The 20,389-nt window shown below is 43.4% G+C and overlaps 1 protein-coding gene across 3 annotated transcripts in view; it reads right to left on the bottom strand.

Annotated features, from left to right (window-relative positions):
• The window catches only part of ATXN1 (ataxin 1), a 284,235-nt gene that overhangs the window by 68,106 nt on the left and 195,740 nt on the right, over positions 1–20,389 (bottom strand). For all 3 annotated transcript variants that reach the window (XM_066579392.1, XM_066579391.1, XM_066579393.1), the window contains 2 exons: positions 19,833–19,887; positions 159–271 (listed from right to left, as the gene is read on the bottom strand). The gene's annotated coding sequence lies outside the window, so the exon portion shown is untranslated. The remainder of the gene's footprint in view (positions 1–158; positions 272–19,832; positions 19,888–20,389) is intronic.

Here is a 20,389-nt window from a genome sequence, read left to right on the forward strand (position 1 = left end):
TTGCTAAGGCTTAGTGCATTCAACAAACAACAAAAGCAAACGAAACATTCAAATAATTTCAAAGAACAGGCGATGAAAAGAAAGATTAAAGCAATTAGAACAACTCAAATGCTCCAAAAATGGAAACGCGAGATGAAAATACGAGGCAGGTAACTTACAGCATTCACCGTGGCAGGTCTGTAGATGCTCCGCTAGCCGATCCTTCCCAACCGCAATGGTTAAGTCTCTTCCAGCAGTTTCCGGCACCTTCTTTATTCACATAAATAAATACCTAAACAAAGAAAACAAAGAAGGAGATAACTACATTTAATTACTTAACATATTAGCCACAGCCTCCCACTGATTGCTGGACCAAATGCATTTTAATTAGGTTTTTTTTGAATTTGGGACCTTATATGTATTTCACAGCCATATGAAATCCATCAGTGAAAGCGGAGGAATAATACACAGAATGGGCCCTCTTGTACATCCCCTTCTATTCTACCCCGGCACATTGTGTGCCCAACAGCACGCCACAGAAGCTTTTCATTACGGATCCTCAAATATACAGGATTAAAATTACATTTTTATTAAAAGGTAGCAAAAATAATTGCTAATCACCATTCATTTCATTCCATATTAAATATCCCCGCGGAGCCATAGAATAGCAGATAATACCGCATTATTAAAGGTACTTTTAGAAGGAATGATGATCGTTAGGAAAAAAAAAAATTCTTCAAACGAGCGACAGTGACCGATAATTGGTCGGCCTAAATGTAACCAATGCTAGAACAACGAATGCTAATCATTCACTCTACATTCGATGGTCATTTTATGTAGGCATAAAGATCATCGTTGGCTAATTCACTTATCATTCAGTTTAAACAGCGCTCATTCACTCCTTCTCATTCCCTTGTACAGCGAATGTGAAAGAATGAATGATTCTCGCTTGAACTATACAGGCTGCACGGGAGGCAATGAGCTGGCGGTGACGTCACTCGCTTGTTCAAACGAGAATCGGCTCGTGTAAAAGGACCCTAGAACGTTGTCCAATGACAAAGGTGGGAAAAAACACATTTCACCTGCTTCTGTTTGGTTTTCATGTAATGCAGCCAAGTTTAACATAACTCTTAACGCGTTAAGGGACCATTCACACGGGACGGAATTGTCCGCAGGATGCAACGTTGATACAGATTTTGGCAGTTAGTGCAGATTTTGTTGCGTTTTTAACTCTGCGAGATGTCTTCCAAAATGTATTGTGATTTTTTTTTCTGCAGACTTTAACCCTTTCCAATCCAATTTTGGATTCAGGGTTTCCTAAAAGGCTTTCTCTTTTTGCTGTTATACAACGGTGCCATCTGCTGGTTAAAGCCTGTGTGTGTGTACCAGAGAGGCTCCGACAGCCGAGTTGCTGGCAATAGACGGTAAGAATACCCTGTTGGACGTCTTCTGACATTGGAGCTGTACAAGCTTTAATCAGAATGTAGGAAGACGTCAGACAGTGGATTGGAAAGGGTTAATTGCAAAATTACCTCTCCTGTATGTTAGAAATCCGAAGCAACAATTCCGCAAGACATTGGTACTTGTGAGTTATCTGCCACCACTCTTCTAGTATCTACCATGCAAAGCTATCTTGCAGGCTATTGCCAAATTATAATATGAATTTTTATGTTTTGGGGAAATAAAAAGAGTTTAAGAAATAAATAGTGTTTTTCTTACGCATATGTATTGGTGAAACATTTGTGAACTTAATTAAAAAAGTGGTGACGGATAACCCATAAGTACGAAGACATCTTTAATTCCGCAGCATAATGTTTTCCACTGTAGAATTTAATCTTGCGGTTTTGAAGTAAAGACACGCGGATGTTAACAGGTGAGGAATTCAAGTCCCGTAAGGATAACATTGTGTGGCAGAAATTCCGCCCCCTATGAAAGGTCCCTATGATCACTTTCTGTGCCGCAGCTTATTTGCCCTTTCAATAGCTTTACAATGGGTTTTGTTCTGCTAAATTAACAAAGAGTTTTGTAATGACTAAGACAGGGGCGTAACTATAGAGGGTGCAGGGGATGCGGTTGCACCCGGGCCCAAGAGCCTTAGGGGGCCCATAAGGCCTCTCTTCTCCATATAGGGAGCCCAGTACTATGAATAAAGCATTATAGTTGGGGGCCCTGTTACAGGTTTTGCATTGGGGCCCAGAAGCTTCAAGTTATGCCTCTGTGCAGCATGGTTTAGGTATGGGTACAGGTACAGCTAGAGGGGGGGCCCCAGCTCACCTTTTGCACCAGGGCCCCTGAGCCTTTAGTTATGCCCCTGGACTAAGATAAGATAACTTGTGGCAGAAAGTTATCACAGTCATGTTAAATATGCCTACATCGGTAAGATAACTAAGATGAGCAAATCTGACAGCCACCTATCCAGACTTCCCTCATTAATATCTTGGATTTGGCCAAACTAGCATAATAAAGCATCTTTTCACTTTTAACACAAAATTCCATCCTGGGACTATGATGGCCCCAGTAGTGATAGTGCCTCCAGTAATGGCCACAATAGTAATAGTGCCCCTAGAAGTGGCGTCAGTAGTATTACTGTGCCCTCCCCATCTTGAACTTCCGACCGGGCATCAATGTCACATTATCAAGTATTTCACTCATTCTCTCTATCTAGCTCCCATTCAGCTGGTGCTACTGTAATCACATGGTGTGACCTCGGACCTGTGAAACGTACCTTAGAATCCCCTGCCTCTCTGTAGGATTACCATCACACAGCCAATGAACAAAATAAGAATAAACTATGGAATTGGCTTTATTTGATTCTCCGATATATTCATGTCAAGTAAGCTATGTTGGTTGAGTCATTCAATTGGGTTATCTGTATTACTGCATAAACCGTCATAGTATATGTTGAAGGATACAGCTCACGCCGGTTCATGCTGACCTACTCAAAACCTTAGGGTACAAAGCCAAACACTCCAATCAGAACATTGGGTTCCAACTGGAGTACTAAACTTTGTAACCTAAATTTAGTCTCCTGTTTTGGTATTCCATGGGCGTTGAGCATAGTCTTCCTATATTTAGGAGTCGGTAATTGGATATAGCTGTTATGTTGTCTTTAGTAATACTCAATAGCTTGTGAACGCCCCTTGTAGGACTCTCTCCTTCTCATCACTTGATTAGTAATGTTGCATATGTTGATATGTGGAGTTCAGCAGAGATTGACATAGGAAGAAAGAGTAAGACTAAAGATGAGCGAGCATACTCGCTAAGGCACATTACTCGAGCGAGTAGTGCCTTAGCCGAGTATCTCCCCGCTCGTCTCTAAAGATTCGGGGGGCGGCGGGGGAGAGCGCGGGGGGGGGGGGGGGGGGGACGGAGGGTAGATCTCCCTCTCCCCCCCCACCTCCACCCCGCTCCCCGCCGCAACTCACCTGTCACCCATGCCAGCCCTTGAATCTTTAGAGACAAGCGGGGAGATACTCGGCTAAGGCACTACTCGCTCGCTCTCTAATTAAGATTAATCAGAGGTGGGACCCCAACTATCATGACCTCGACACCAGCTGTATAGGTTGCCCATGGTATGTACCGTGTTTCCCCGAAAATAAAGCACCCCTGAAAATAAGGCACCCCCTGAAATTTGCAGAAGTCCCAAATATAAGGCACCCCCCGATAGTAAGGCATAGTAAACTGTGCAGGCAAGTCAAGAGGCCTGTCCCCTGCTGCCATCCCCATTGTCTCCTACCTCCAGATGTATAGGTAGATCTGCAGACAGTCTGCTGTTATCCTGTCTCTGCTGTGCTGTACGAGTCTGCTGTTGTGAGCTCCCCTTGCTGGCTGGAAAAGTCCATACTGTACGTTCTGTTCCTGCTGTACATGTCTGCTGTGATGAGCTCCCCTTGGTGGCCGGAAGCTGCAATACCATCCCTGCTTACAGGTGGTCCAGGACCTTCTGTCTGCAGACAGGTACGTAACTTTACAGCCCTTATTTTTTATGGCTCTGCGTGTGAGTCAGGCAACCTGTGTGTGATTCTTAAGGCTGGGTTCTCACAGAGCGCATTTCCAGCGGAAATCTCACAGTTTGGCCACAGCGATAAACAGCAAGATTTCCGCCGGGAAAGCGCTGCTTCAAAACCCACGGCACTCAGCCGCTTGTTTTGAAGCGACCTGGCTGCACGCTTTTTCGTTTCCGTGGCCGGTGAATCCACACCACAACACCGGCTTCTCCCAGCTTTGCTGTGACAGATTTGCTGTCCCATGTGGACGAGATTTCTGAGAAATTTCGTCCACAAAGCTGGCCAATTGAGGGATTAGCGGCCACAGACGGATTTGCCGCGGCGAAATAAGACACCCCCTGAAAATAAGACATAGCGCATATTTGGGAGCAAAAATTAATATAAGACGCGTCTTATTTTCGGGGAAACAGGGTAGGTCTTTGTAATATGCCATAGATAGAATTCAAAATCTGCTCATTTACTGCATATCCGATAGAATGATTGCTCTGATGCCAATTTCTACATTTGCAAAATTCCAAATTGTGAGTTTAGATTAAAAACAAGGAAAGCAGGAGGGAGCGGAGCATCCATGTGTCTAAATATAATTAGCGGCATGCTCTCAAAAGGAAATACACTGCTTCTGCTCGAACAATCCTTTTTTTTTGTAAATCTTAGCACATTTATATAAAGTGCATATGTTCTTTGAATACATTAACTCCAGAACTCATTCAAAATTAGAATCGCTTTCAAATGTCTTTATGTTTTACCTTCAATTAAGGGTGTACATACTATATAGTTAACAACTATGTGGCAGCGATGCAACCCTAAGAGTCGGGGCCTCGTCACTTTCAGACTGTCCATGTGATGGGGGAATGGCAAACAATCTAATGTATCGCTGTCAGGGGAAGGCAGAATTCAGAATGGTGGAATTCAACATGCTTCATCCTTTCTTCACGACGGTGATAAGCTACTTCGTAGAATCATAAAATGGTAGAGTTGGAAGGGACCTCCAAGGTCATTGGGTCCAACTCCCTGCTCAGTGCAGAATCACTAAATCATCCCAGACAGATGTCTGTCCAGCCTTTGTTTGAACACTTCCATTGAAGGAGAACTCACCACCTCCCGTGGTAACCTGTTCCACTCATTGATCACCCTCACTGTTAGAAAGTCTTTTCTAATATCTAATCTGTGTCTCCTCCCTTCCGCTTTCATCCCATTGCTTCCAATCTTTCCGTGTGCAAATCCAGAAGACTTATTCCCTCTCCCTTTTTCCCTATTATTTATTTTGGAGTCACCGATGTATCTGTTAGTGGACAGGACCAAAAAAAAGGCAATTAGGCTTCATTAACGCAATGTTGTTCTCTAAACTACGGTACAAGTCTCCTATCTTGCAGTACCGTAATCTGTACAGCCAAACATGGTGTTCATGTAACACTGGACAGACCTTCCTCTTTATGTGTTAAATGGAGGCCATTTTGGTTTCTGCTTGTTTCGGTGATTTTAGGAGGACAGAAAAGCATAGTTGACCACAGTATTGGTCTCTACATAACTCATTTACAGACTATGGTTTTATCAAAGGGTTCTGTTTATATACAGTTTTTGGCAATTCAGATGGAAAAGCAAGACGGAAACCTGCAGGGAAAAACAGTGTAAAAAAAGTCTAACTCATTAGCATAAATAGAGTCATTTATTCCCAACCTAAGATCTCTTTGGGGGCTAAGAGGGTACAGTTATTACATTGTACAACGATAAGGTGCCACAATATTAATAGTACCTGTCCTGATGACGCAATCACTTGAGGCACCGAAGGAGACATACCTAGGAACTCGTGTTGTATTTAGGGAAAGGCAAAGCGACTGCGCATGCTCCACAGTAAGGACGGTGGCGCACACACAAGATCTGGAGACAGGGTTTCTTTAACACATGAAAAAAATTGTGAAAATTGACAAATCTGATGCGCAAGGAAAAAATTGTCTGCATCCAGGAATTCTGATTATATATCATTTCTAACCAGCCCCATATTTTATATATCATTGTTGCACTACTGTATTAATCTATACTACTTTTCTAAATTCCACACTAACCTGCAACTCACCTGTCAGCGGCGCCGGCCCTTGAATCTTTAGAGACGAGCGGGGAGATACTCGACTAAGGCACTACTCGCTCGAGTAATGTGCCTTAGCGAGTATACTCGCTCATCTCTACTTCTCAATGTTGTTTGGTCAGTAAAAAAAAAAAGTGTTATAACCTGGAAAATTCTATAGTTTTGCGTCATTCTGGGTTTTTCTCCTTCATCCAAGCTGGTTAAAATTTGCAATGAAGGTGTGGAAGGCTACATAGATACGGAAGGACTATAAAGGGACTGTATGTTACAGTGGGCACTTGTGGGGCTGTTTGTAGAATACGAAGATTCCTTGTATTTCACAGCACCTTTCAATTTACTTGCAGCAGCTGCACAGCCGATATCATCTGAGATTTCAGAGATCTAACTATTGATTTAGATTTCGCTTGATGCCCGGGCAACCTTGTATGGGCATCGGGAGCCGGTACTTTTATTACAAAGTCTTTCGGTTCTATAAAAAAATTGTAAATAGATTCTGACAGCCTTCCAAAGCAAATGCTGGATTTCTCGTCTGAATGGGATAAAGTTCACATGGGGCACATTTCATTCTCTACACAGCAGATTACATTTTGAACGTTCCGTTATAAATAATCCTTTCGTTGACATCTCGGCGGCCATTTTGTTTCCAATTACTGATAACATTATACAACTAAATATCTCAAAAGTCAAAGTCCTATTATTTCTGGAAGCAAGTAGAGGGCCGCGCTTCCACTGATCTCTTCTTCAGATGCGTGAACCTGAATGTATTATTGCATTAGTATACTTGTTTCCTCAGTTGACAAATTTACACTCTATCAACTTCAATGAAAGGAACAGAGGAAATCATATTTCTTTTCAAAACATACATTTCCCTTCCTTTTCCATACACTAAACTCGATTCGGTGCGGATTGGATATTTGATCAGCCCTCCGATTCCTTCTGTGAAAAGACCTTACCGGTTTGCGTGTCTACGAAAAGTATGCTGGCGTCAATATAGTGTAATGTAATTGGGAGAGTCAATGTGATACTTTGTGTCTCCTGCTCCAGCAAGGTTTGCCTGAATATTGGATTATCCAATAAAATGTTTTCCAGTGAGATGAGCTTTATTCTATATCAAAGAATATTAAAGAAATACAGAGAGTTTACACGCACAGGGCTTAGTTATAATGTACCAGTGTGTATTTTAGGCACAAACGGGCTTTGAGTATTAAGTGAGGCCATAAAGGATGCCGGTAATTTACGAAGAAGTTTTGTAAGTTCATGTAGAACTAAAGGGCCTATCCAGGAGGAAAAGATTTTATATATACATATATAAGCAGCTCGGAGTGGTGGCAAAACATAAAAAAGTCTTCTCACCTGAAGAGATGCTGAGCCGATTCCACTCCACCTATGCCGCAGCAATAATGACATTGAGACATATCCCTATGGGGGGTCCAACATGTGATTATTCCAAGACACCCCAAGCTGTCCAACACCTGAACATTTCCCTTATTTGGCCTTTCCAACTAGCCGATTCTTGTTGAAACAAGCGAGTGACGTCACCGCTGGCTTGTTCGCTCTGTTTAGACAGGCAAATGCATCGTTGGCTCATTCAAACGAGGCTCATTCAGAAAATTCAGTCCTTTACATTCGCTGTATAAGACCGCTCTTACACAAGTCTTAGTAAAACGATGCATTTAAAATCATGGTGCTTTACTTTAGAGGATAGAACTAGAGATGAGCGAGCATACTCGCTAAGGCAAACTACTCGGGCGAGTAGTGCATTATGAGAGTACCTGCCCGCTCGTCTCTAAAGATTCGGCTGCCGGCAGGGGAGAGCGGTGAGTTGCGGCGGTGAGCAGGGGGGAGCGGGGGGGAGAGATTGAGAGAAAGATCTCCCCTCTGTTCCTCTCCACTCTCCCCTGCCGCTCCCCGCCCCCCGAATCTTTAGAGATGAGCAAGTATAGTTGCTAAAGCACATTACTCGAGCGAGTAGTGCCTTAGCCGAGTATCTCCCCGCTCGTCTCTAAAGATTCGGGGGCCGGCGCGGGTGACAGGTGAGTTGCGGCGGGGAGCGGGGGGGGGGAGAGAGAGATCTCCCCTCCATTCCTCCCCGCTCCCCCCCGCCCCCCACCGACCCCCGAATCATTAGCGACGAGCGGGGAGATACTCGGCTAAGGCACTACTCACTCGAGTAATGTGCCTTAGCGAGTATGCTCGCTCATCTCTAGATAGAACCCATTGTTTTCAATTGGTTCATTCACACTTTTGCAACATGCTCTATTTTTGTGCAAATTTGCGACCTAAGGCACCGTAGGAGTCTATGGGGGTGCACACACGCTCTACGCAAAATTGCACAAAGGACTATGCAATTGTGATCAGTAACACTGGGGACTAATTAGACTGCACAGCCTTTAAAATCACAGTGGGGGGTATCTGCACCCATGTGACCAGTCTCCGGGAGCACACAAAGTACACTAAAATGCGTTAAAACGAGTGTGAAAGCGCAACCTTCACTGCGCAAAAAGTCACACTATCGCAATAGTTTCTTACGCTCTTGTGAAGCGTGAAGCCGCCCTTAAAGGCACTTTTGATGTTATGCAGAACTAAGTGGTAGTGACAGTGTGGCCACAACATGGTTCTCCTCTAAAAGTGGAGATATACTTTTTTCTAATATATATTAGGTCTTCATTTCTCGCAGTTTTCACGAACTTTGTTTGCAGTCAGTGAGTTGTTTATTCCCAAAGGACTGAAGACAAGTTGATTACATGACAGAGCCTTGCATAACAAGCCATGCGCCAATGTGATCCTCACATGACCAAGACAAAAATATTCTTATCCTTTGTGAATACTGAAACTTCCCCTTGAATAATGGGAGGCAGAGACCTCAAAAACCACGTGGTATGGATACTAGATAGCATTCCACAGTTGTATAAACCGCATAAACTCTTTGCTGAGATAGGAATACTTTAATATCCATGTGCGTACACCTACATATACAATTGTATCCCGTCCAACGTGGTCCATTGGAAAACTGCTGGATGTTTTTGTAGACGCTGTACGTTATACGAGTGACTTCTAGAACGCACCAGAATTACTTACATAACTAATTGCTCCATCAAATCCGGCTTTTATTGGATACATTACATTGTGGAGGCATGTGAACACTTCTTAATACCCCAGGCAGGGAATTTAGTGAGGAAAATCTAAAATATATCACTATTTACAACACAATTACATGGCTGATTAGTTGAGAAAGACGAAACAAGGCTGTAGACTTTATGTACATTCAGGCTACGGAAAACTGAAACCTCACATGTTAACGTCTCAAGAAATCTGGAAGAACATCCCCAGGCAAAGACTTAACCAATACTAAACTCATGTAAGACGATAGATCATTAATTTCCTTGGTCTAGAAGAATTAGGTCTCATGCACATGGCAAAGCCAAGAGTACGGGGAACGAATGGTGCTCGGAAACCCTGTTCTTCTCTATTATAGACACCTAGGCATTTTGTGCTCCACCGTGTAGTGCTAGCAACGTATTCTCTCCTAGACGCAATGGGAAGATGATCTGCATAAGGGCAGCTTCAGCACACGCAAAACACAGAGAATAGAACTCAATGATTTGAATGTTTTGCACACGCGGAAAAAATAAGACTCGCTCTATCTTTCTGCATTCTCTTTTTGTGGGACCTGGTTATGAAAAATGGACCATTATATCGTTGTGTATACTCTTCGATGTGAAGAACTGTTACATTTGGTAAGACTAACAGACTTAATTGCAAGACATAGAGTGGTTTCATTTTTGTGCTGGAATCTCTGGCTGGAGGTTCTGCCGCAGATCCGGCACAAAATACTGCTTTTTTTCCAGCTAAAAGCAGGGGAGCTGGGCAAAAACCGGGTGAACCCCATTATAATGGGGTCTGTTCACCACTGTTTGATTTCGTCCTAAGACGGACCCGTTTGACAGCGGGGATTCCCCAATGCAAATGTGAAGCCACTAGAGATGAGCGAGTGTACTCGCTAAGGCAAACTACTCGAGCGAGTGGTGCCTTATGTGAGTACCTGCCCGCTCGTCTCTAAAGATTTGGCTGCCGGCGCGGGTGAGCAGTGAGTTGCGGGAGTGAGCAGGGGGGAGCGGGGACGAGAGAGTGAGAGAGAGATCTCCCCTCCGTTCCTCCCAGCTCTCCCCCGCAGCTCCCCGCCCCCTGTCGACAGCCGAATCTTTAGAGACGAGCGGGCAGGTACCCGAATAAGGCACTACTCGCTCGAGTAGTTTAACTTAGCAAGTATGCTCGCTCATCTCTAAAAGCCACCCATACTCTAGCCCAGTGTCAATTGTTTTTCTTTTGTGTATTTACTAGGTGTGATATAAACCTTTCTATATATTTATGTAATGTGTGTTCACTATTCATTGGAATATTATATTCTATCTACAGAGTAATCTATAACTGGAGGTAGGGCACCTTGTGATATTTGCAAAGTATGACAATTTTGGTATCTATTTTGTGATTTTCAGGTGATCAGCTACCATTTATCCTATTATGATTGACATGATTTATTAGACCATTTCGATCTACTATTGAGTTTTTTTTTACCTATTGAGGATATATAAATATGATTTTGTGCACTCTCCACTTTGGGAATGGCCATTGGAAATCATACTTGTTTATTATGTTTTAGCTGCACTATATTTTCATTTGTGAAAATGCATTCATGTTATTTCATGGCATAACTCTAAAATATTTATTACGGTTCGATATCTATTTTTACATGCATTTAAAGGGGGTTTCTAATGAATAAATACATTGGTGGCAGTGAGATGATGAATAATATATATTGTGGGGGTGCAGTACACAGAAGGGCCTATTGAGGGCTACAGACAGGATGTCTGGTACTGCAGAGAAAGGGTAACACCTATGGGTGGAGCAGGAACTAGATAAAAGCTCAGTTTCTAACAGACTCAGAGGAGGAAGTTACAGCTTAGCAGAGCTGGATAGGCTGCAAGCCTGAGGTCCAGTTTGGAGCAGTGAAGGCGGTGTAAAGCCATGCCGGGGACTTGAAGCCTGAGGTCCGGTGCGGACCAGTTTGGGACCCTGTGGGTGGTAAACCCTGGACTTCTTACATGAACTGTATGATATGCTGAATATATCTGCCATGCCGTGTTTGCTATGGAATAAAACTGGCAGGCACCAGATTGAATGAAAGTCAAGTCTCCTGAGCCATTTTTTCACGTGTGGTGCCAATGTCTGGACTGAAAGGTCCTGATCTAGAGGCGAGTTAAGCCTGGCTTGCCACAATATATATAAAGCATACTCACCTCTCCACCACTGCTACCCTGTCACCGCTCTGGTCCTCCAGTTGGTCTGCTTGCTTCAGCTGCAGCAATCAGATGGTTGCTTACCTATGTGACTGCTGCAGCCAATAACAGGCCTTGACAGTTGAAGTCGGGTAAATGGGTTAGACCATGGGGTTCTTAAGGTGGTTGTCACGGGTGGCTCTGTGATCTCTCCCCGGCAATGGCAGAAATGTGGCCAGCTCAGTCATACGCAATGTAAAATAGAAAACTCAAATGGTAAACAATGAAAATAAGTCCCAAATGGTGTTGTCACGTGACGCCAGTACGTCTGTTCTAGCAAATGGATATTTGTTGTAAAATAAGAGAGTCCACAAACCAAAAAGATAGTTTTCAAACCAGAGGTGTCTCTTTACTCACTGAATCCAACTTTGATTCTTTCAGGAACAACACAAGTTAACAGTCTTAGACGTGACACTTCTGACAAAGTTCTTCTACTTCTATTCAGTTACTCACACACATGCTCTCTTTGGAGGCACATTTCCTTCCCGTAATCTAGATGTCCTCAGTCCCAGTTATCTAAGGTACGATCCCTGGGGGTCCTCTCCTCACACGGTAAGGCAACACACAACTCTTGCGTCCCTTCCTTGCATCTAGCTACTCCTCGTAACTCATCATAGCAGGGGTTGCTATTCGGCGCTTCAATTCCCGAAGGGAAGACCATCGCACAGCAAATGCATAGGCAGAAGCAAAAGCAAGCTTCAGTCTCCCGCTGACACGTCCTCCTCCACCGACTACATCTCTGCCCACTCTCCTTTCTTTCCCTCTGACTCCGCCTACTTCTGCTACATTCCCACAATACAACACATGACTAACAAGTTAAGTGAGAGAGAAGTGCCACAACAAACTTCTTAGCACTACACAGACCACAAGCCAACACAGATACACACAAGTACATGAAAGATAGCTTACACATAACGAACATACAACTACCCTAAAGACACCTCAACTCTGGGCCACTACATCAGTTTCTTCACCTTTACCCTAAAAATAGATGTCTTAGGGATTCCTATCACATTCCCTAATCTATAGGTAGTTTAACACAGAACGACGATTATCAATGATTATCGCTCCTGCACATTCACACAGCAGCGATGATTGCTCAGTGAATAGAGGTGGACCACACTGGAGGTCTCTTACGGCCACCCACTTCCACTCGGAGTAAACAGGCAGTCGTTCATAGATAAACAACTGCCTGTTTACACGGGCCAATAGTCGCTTAGTTTTTAGGTGAGCTAAAAACCAAGTGACACTGTCAAGTGAGCGACTCTCACTCACTTGCCCTATTGGGTCCTGTGTTCATACAAGATTGCAGTCACCTGCAATTGCTCTTTTAAAGATTACTTGGGTGACTATTGGCCCATGTAAAAGTATCCTTATTCTTGTCCATTTACTCCATTTCTGCATTCGCTCTCATAACTTGACCACCTTCACCCAACAGAAATCCCCCACACTCCATACACTGAAAGGCTCTTCATATCTGTATGTATACAGATGCTAGCTGGTGATTGTTTCACGCAACTTTATATATACTACCCTATTCTGTATAAACAAGGTATGGGAGAGCGTGTGCATGGTAGTCTGAAAAAAGTCAGATTTTCATGGCACACACAGACTTCACAGGGGGACAGTGCAGGAACGGGAGTGGGGGTAAGTATAAAAAAATACAACCCCCTTCTCTCCATCACCTTGCCGAACAACACCATAGCTTAGTTTATGTTGCTGTTCAGAAGTGACAGGTTGCCTTTAAAATATGCCAGAATTATCATAAAACGGTAAAGAAAGTTTAATCTAAGTTTATACCACCTATTGGTCGGCTTAGTTTAGTTGGTTCAATCTTTGGCCCATTTTAGGCCACACCCCCAGATGAGTCAGAAAAAGTGGCCGAAAGTATCTAAAAGTACATAATAAATGTGGCGCAAAGCCTGTAAGCCAGTTTTTGCCTCAATTTGTGCCAGAAAACTGTTGTGTTTTGACTATTAAATATGCTCCATCTTTAAAAACTTTTAACTACTTTGACTATTTTTTTAATGTAGATTTAAATAAAACTTATTGTTATGAAAACACCTTTTTCGAATCGTTTTAATGGATATAATGCATATATGTCACATAACTAGAGATGGGCGAGCATACTCACTAAGGGCAATTACATTGCCCTTAGCGAGTACCTGCCCGCTCGGAAGAAAAGATTCGGCTGCTGGCGGCGGGCAGCGAGCAGCGGGAGAGAGCGGGGAGGAACAGAGGGGAGATCTCTCTCTCCCTCTCCCCGCTCCCCCCTGCTCACTGCCGCAACTCACCTCTCACCCGCCGCCGGCACCGGAACCTTTTCTCTCGAGCTGGCAGGTACTCGCTAAGGGCAATGCTCGCTCGAGTAATTGTCCTTAGCGAGTATGCTCGCTCATCTCTACACATAACCTATTTTCTTTTGCTCCTTTTTCCAGGCGATACATCCGTAATACAGATGTGAAAATCTGGCCATGTGAAACCAGTCATTATCTCCGTATCTTCTGCAATCAGATGTCAGGAATAATGAATGCTGTTGATTATTCATTACCTCGTTATATCACTTACATTACTGTGTTTTTCTATGCCCTTCTTATTGGCACATAGCATTTTCCCCTTACAACTGGACCTCATCCATCCACCTACTCAGTTTAACACATACATGTAAGCAAGCAAAACTGTAGTAAAATCAAACACTAAAAGCTGAAACTAATGTAGAAAATGAATTCAAAGAGGAAGTTGGTTCGTATTAAGACTGAGGTTTTACTGTTATCCACAAAGCCATAAATTTAGCACATTCATATTTCACCAGGTGTTCCTTAAGGAAGGAGTGGGCAACCCCCTTGGCAGACAATCCAGTTACACTTGCCCAAGGGAAAATAAAACTACTCAAATAGACTTTTAATGAAAAATGTTCTATATAACCAATTTGAACGGAGATATGGCATTGTAAGCTGATAAAGGAACATCCACCGTGTATGACCATAATTCCATATAATATTTCCGTTTTATATATGCTTCTCTATGACCACCGGGGTCCGACTCATTCGTCACAGTAATTGTTGTTCAGTCTACATACGAAAAGGTCATTAGATGCAATAAGTAAAATAATTATCGGGTGGTCATTCAGCTAATAGATCTATATCAAGGTCATTTTTGGAATATAATATACTGTTTATTACGCTAGAAGACAGAGTACAGTATGCCGTATGTATGGGCATCCCAAGATTTTTTTCAATGTTCAAGCAGATGTCTTGCTATTTAAGGCTTCTTGTCTTATTCCTGCTTTACATATAGATGCTTAGCAAAAATAAATGGGAAAAGAAGAATTTTAAGTAAATATGAGAATGTTTAAACACCTACCTAATAAGGCCTCTCTCACACTTTTTACTGCCCCTAGCGCTGTGTCCCCAACAGCGCGCTAATCGCGGTACAATGCTCCCGTTGATTTCAATGGGGCCTCGCAGACCTGTGCTCGAATGCCTTCATTTTCAAACGCTGCCTGTTCTATTTTTCAGTATTTTTGCGTTTTTTTAATGCACATCATCACCCATCACAATGATGGGGTGCGTTACAAAGCGCTGTCAAATGCTGTACCATGCGTTCAAAAAAGCCACTTGAAATTGCTGTATAATGCTGCGGCTTCGAGTGGTGTTTATCTGAACGCAAGTCTGAGAGTGGCCTTAGCTAAAGAGATTAGGGTGACTGTAACAGAAAATGCATCCACTTAAGGGCAAAGTTCTTGGATGCTGTTACACTGGTAAGTGGGTGGTGTTGAATCATTCTCTCCCAACCAACACCCCCTGGGTGGTGAGTGCTGGCCACAGTGTCCTCTACAATTAGGTGTCAAGTCCCTCTCTAATGGCCAACATATATAAATACCTTAGCATTTCACAAGGTCATTAAACCACATGGTGGCAGTATTTTGGTTATTAACCTATTGGATGGCAGCAGAGGCGTAAATGGAAGCTTCTGGGCCCCATGGCAAAATCTGTAACAGGGCCCCCAACTATAATGCTTTATTCATAGTACTGGGCCCTCTATATGGAGAAGAGAGGACTTATGGGCCCCCTGAGGCTCTTGGGCCCGGGTGCAACTGCATCCCCTGCATCCTCTATAGTTACGCCAGTGGATGGCAGCCTTTCTGCAAATCAATGTCAGACCTTTTGGACAAGCCTTATAGCAATGACTGTGGATTGTAAACCAAGCCAGAATCTATACACAGACAGCTGTTGCTGTTTTTTGCACCACATCATTGTGCAGTAAGTTTCTGGCTTGGCTAGTGAGAGCCCTATGATGTGGGTTGGGAAGGAGAGCACCAAGGAGGTGAGTGAGGAGCCTTATAAAGCCATGCATGCTCCTCTGGGAAATAAAGGAAGATGAAACAATACCTCTGCAGTGCCACCTATTGGATGGCAGCATTCCTACAAATCAATGTCAATTGATTCCCAATCATTGTTATAAAGACCTGTATAAAGGGTCGGACACTGATTTGAAGGAATGCTGCCATCCAATAGGTAGCACTGTATAGGTATTCTTTCATCTTCCTTATTTGCATGCATTTCCCAGGGGAGCAGGTGTAGTGACCTGGACTGGCACTACAGGATAAAAGTACTTTACCTGCAGGTTAAGAGCAACTGTTCTAACTACCAGTTCATTTGACAAAGTGTAGTTAGGCTGGAATTCCTTTAATAAGAAGAGGGAGTCAGGAAACTAAAGAGTTAAAAGGGGTTGTCCCGCGATGAAATTAAGTTAAACACTTCTGTATGGCCATATTAATGCACTTTGTAATATACATCGTGCATGAAATATGTGCCATACAGAAGTTATATACTCACCTTCCCTGCGGTGGCGTCCCCGTCTCCATGGTGCCGTCTAATTTCAGCGTCTAATCGCCCGATTAGACGCGCTTGCGCAGAAGGGTCTTCTCCCTTCTGGTCGGTCCGCCCCTTCTACGCGTCATCGCGTAGCTCCGCCCCGTCACGTGTGCCGATTCCAGCCAATCAGAAGGCTGGAATCGGCAATGGACCGCACAGAGCCCACGGTGCACCATGGGAGAAGACCCGTGGTGCATCGTGGGTGAAGATCCCCGCGGCCATCTTGGAGGAAAAGAAGGAAGAAGTTGCAGAGAGGGGATTCGGGTAAGTAAAATTTTTTTAAATTTCAACACATCCTTTGGGTTTGTCCTTGGCCTATGCAAAAAAAAAAAAAAACGTTTCGGCGCGGGACAACCCCTTTAAGGTTGTTTAGGCACCGTCATAAATCAGTTAGTTAGCAGAGCTGTCACAGGCTTCCTGAGTGGAGAAAAGGTGGGAGTTCCGGTTCATTTTCTATTACGCAGTTGTTTATGATAAAACAGGGTTAGAAGATGGAAGTGAAGAGCAGTATGGAGGGCGTATGGAGTGAGGCAGCGAGCCATTCAGTCGGAGGGGTGAGAGAGGACCCAAAGATTAAACCAGAGGAAACTAACAGCCAGTTTCTTCTCCTCCTCTGACCTGTTGTAATTAGAGACTCATTATGTAAACTTTAAAGCAATCCTGTGTGCCGCAGCCCATAAATCACCCTGACGGACGCTGAGAAAATGGTTGCTTGCCCAAACCTAATGTCCGTCCAAGCCAGCGCTGCTTTCTACCAGACGACAACATCAGACAAGAAGCAAAGAATCTTCATAGAAGTTTGTGAGTACTAAAGAACACTTGAACATAATGTTTCAGGAATGACAAAACTGTTAGTGGGGTTTATAAAAGATATTTTCTTGTCAGTTCTTTCCATATAGCTCTTTCTTAGCCTAGATGCTGTCCCTCAAAGTTTTGTTTATCCATGTTCCAAGTGTTAAACAGTATATATGCAAGTTGTGTATGCAATTTCTGGAGCGTAAGAATAATGCAGACAACCATAAACCTGAAAGTAAATGGTGTGCCTGTCATTTACCTACATACATGTGTTAGTCTTACTTCGCTACCAAGCGTTCTTAATCCAGGCACTGGCGTCACGATCACCTAATTCCATTAGTCGTCCAGATCCTGTTGTATAACTTCAACAGTGCACAAGATTACAAAGAGCGTGCTGCACTCATTGCCACTGTGACACGGCTCCTCAGCCACATCTTAGAAACCGGTCAGATAGTGCAGGCCTCTTCCTGCTTGTGGCCTGGTGCACATGCATGGCCTTATTACCCTCCTCACTCATCTCATAGGGGTCTCCACAAACCTTCTAGGTGCCCTCCTTAAGGCTCTTTCACACATGTATTTTTACATGGCTATTTAGCTGCAATAAACCTCATAAAAGTGCCCAGCCAGCAATTATAGGACACCGGCTGTTAGAACACGACGACCGATGTTATACGTGGCCGGAAAAGAGAGGTGTTGTATCTTTCAGTCGATATATGTTGGCAGCTCCCAGAGACTCTTATGGGAGTTGCTAAAAAAAGGGAGAGGGAGGGGGTGTAGTATCGGGCAACACTGCTAAAAGCTCACAACTGGCTCTATGGAGCTATTAGAAGTAATTTAGACGATTTACGCCAACCAAAGGAATTCCGTGCTACAGCGTACGTATGTTGCCCGTGGCCATGTGAATGGACGTGAAAATGCTTATTTTAGCCAAGACTCGATCACGGCTTTTTCCCGCACATGCCATTTTCTGCCGCGGTGCGGCCAGTGCAAGAACGCATCGGCTGTGTGAATGAAGCCTTAAGGAGAGATGATACTTTTCCCTAACCGACACAGGACATGCTAAGGCATTATATGGACTATATGGACAAAGTATTTGGACTCTGCATGTTTTTCAGAAAGCGTGCTTTATTCTTGTATTTAAGTAACGTGTCGCCCTCCTTCTGCTTGTATTGCAGCGGCATCACATCGAGGCATGCTTTCCACAAGTTCTCTGTAAGTCTGGGCAGGAATAGCTCGCCATTGAAGAGATTGTTGTGAGGATAGGCGTGGGCGGCGGTGTTGTACCCGTCACTCCAGTTCCTCCCACAAGTGCTCGATCGGTTGAATGAATGGTTATTACACAATGAGCAGCTTTTTATTTTACCCAAGCCCTTCCCAGCATGCCATTTGGCAAACTCAGTATTTGCATATTTGCTGAAAAACATGTCCAAATACTTTTGTCCATATAGTGTATATATCAGATATCTAAATGTGACCATACATGTCGGGTGAGATTCAACAATGAATGGACTATAATGTATATTGCTATGTAGGCTTAAAAATGGTTTTCGAGACAATTGTTCGTTCAGCGGTTGTTTAACCTTTAGTATCTTCTTCACGGAGGAATGCTTTTATGAGCTCATGGCAATATGAGAAAAACGGCTTCATCCTTTGTATTGTTGTGCCGTTTTTTCCCCTATTAGAACTACATGTAACAAGTGCGTATGGTAGAAAGACCTAGGAGGTTTTGCAAGTACTGTTGAAAGCAAATAACTCCTAAAATGACAGAAAAAATTGTGCCCTCTTATTATATATACTAAGATATATTTTTTTAAAATAAATAAAATAAAATGTATTTAAATGTTAGGAAGAGGGAAAAAGGAACATGTTGCTAAGGGTAGCTTCACACGAGCGTGTGCGTACATAGGTGCGCACCCCTGTACGTGCAAAAACACGGGTGTATGAAGGTCCGTGCATTGCCTTCAATAGAGCCGGGCTGCTGCCAGCGGCTCCGTTGAAGACAATGGTCTGCCAGCACCCCGTAATTGTTTTTCAGGGAAGAGCTTTAAATATAAGCCCTTCCCTGAAAAACAACAATTTTAGTGTAAAAAAAAAAAACAAAACCTGTCCGCCACTGCCGTGTCCCTGCACGGATGAAGAACACATCTGCTGCATGTGGCAGATGTGTTCTTCATCCCCGCGGGGACACGGCAGCGGTGACAGGTACGTTTTTTTTTTTTTACACTAAAATTGTTGTTTTTCAGGGCAGAGCTTATATTTCAAGCTCTTCCCTGAAAAACAATTACGGGGTGCCGGCAGACCATTGTCTTCAGTGGAGCCGCGGCTCCATTGCAGACAATGCGTACATTCACTATGGTGCACGCATGTCCTATCCTTGCAGGCACGCACCTGTAAAGCACGGACATGTAAACACACCATAGGGAATGCAATGGTTCTAATAGAAGTGTGTTTTTGTGCACACGTATGCACATAAAAAAACACGCTCATGTGAAGCCACCGTAAGATGAAGAGTGACCGCATGTAAGAGCGCAGCACATCCTGGTGGTCACATGTAACGCCTGCTGCATCTGTATATAAGCCCATGCACTGGTAACCTTAATGTACCCCAGTCTGAGGCTGATGATGGGGGCTCCAGGGAAATAATGAAAATAAAGTCATAGAACAGCTGAATGATGTGTCATCCATGCGATCAGCTCAACGCATGCCGGCATTTGTGTTCCTCTGTTGCCGTAGTTCTTACACGATGATCCCTTACCTACTGGATCTGTTTCTGCGTCTCAGATAGAGGAAGTTCCAGCTTCTTCATAAAACTGGAAAAAAAAACACAAAATACCTTTTATTAAATTAGTTTACAACATTATACTGTGGCTAATGATTTCTGACATTTCAAAACTGCAAATGGAAATGATTATGGTCCATTAAAGACTAGGACATAACTAAGATTCAGCGCTGGTTATCTTAATTGCTGGCTATCTTATAAAGATGGCTTATAATAAAAGGTCATGCTGGCTGTCAACGTCTTTAGACTTGTCCAGTACCGTGTAAAAAGGTATCACAAGGTAATACAAAGTGTAGCAAGTTGATATATTTAGCTTCGCAGCATTTTCCTACATACGGATGACTCTTCTCAGGCTCACGTCAATAATTTGTACAAAATGAACATTGGCGATTCTGCAGATACCAACACTAAGATGGATTTCATCAGGTCCATCATGAGGTACACATATTTCCAAAAGCAATATGGAATTATATTATTGCAGCGTGCATAGATTAAACATCAGCGAGTGAGTCAGGATCTTGTAGGGTCAAGAT

This window comes from Eleutherodactylus coqui, chromosome 9, assembly GCF_035609145.1.
Source record: "Eleutherodactylus coqui strain aEleCoq1 chromosome 9, aEleCoq1.hap1, whole genome shotgun sequence".
NCBI lineage: Eukaryota > Metazoa > Chordata > Amphibia > Anura > Eleutherodactylidae > Eleutherodactylus > Eleutherodactylus coqui.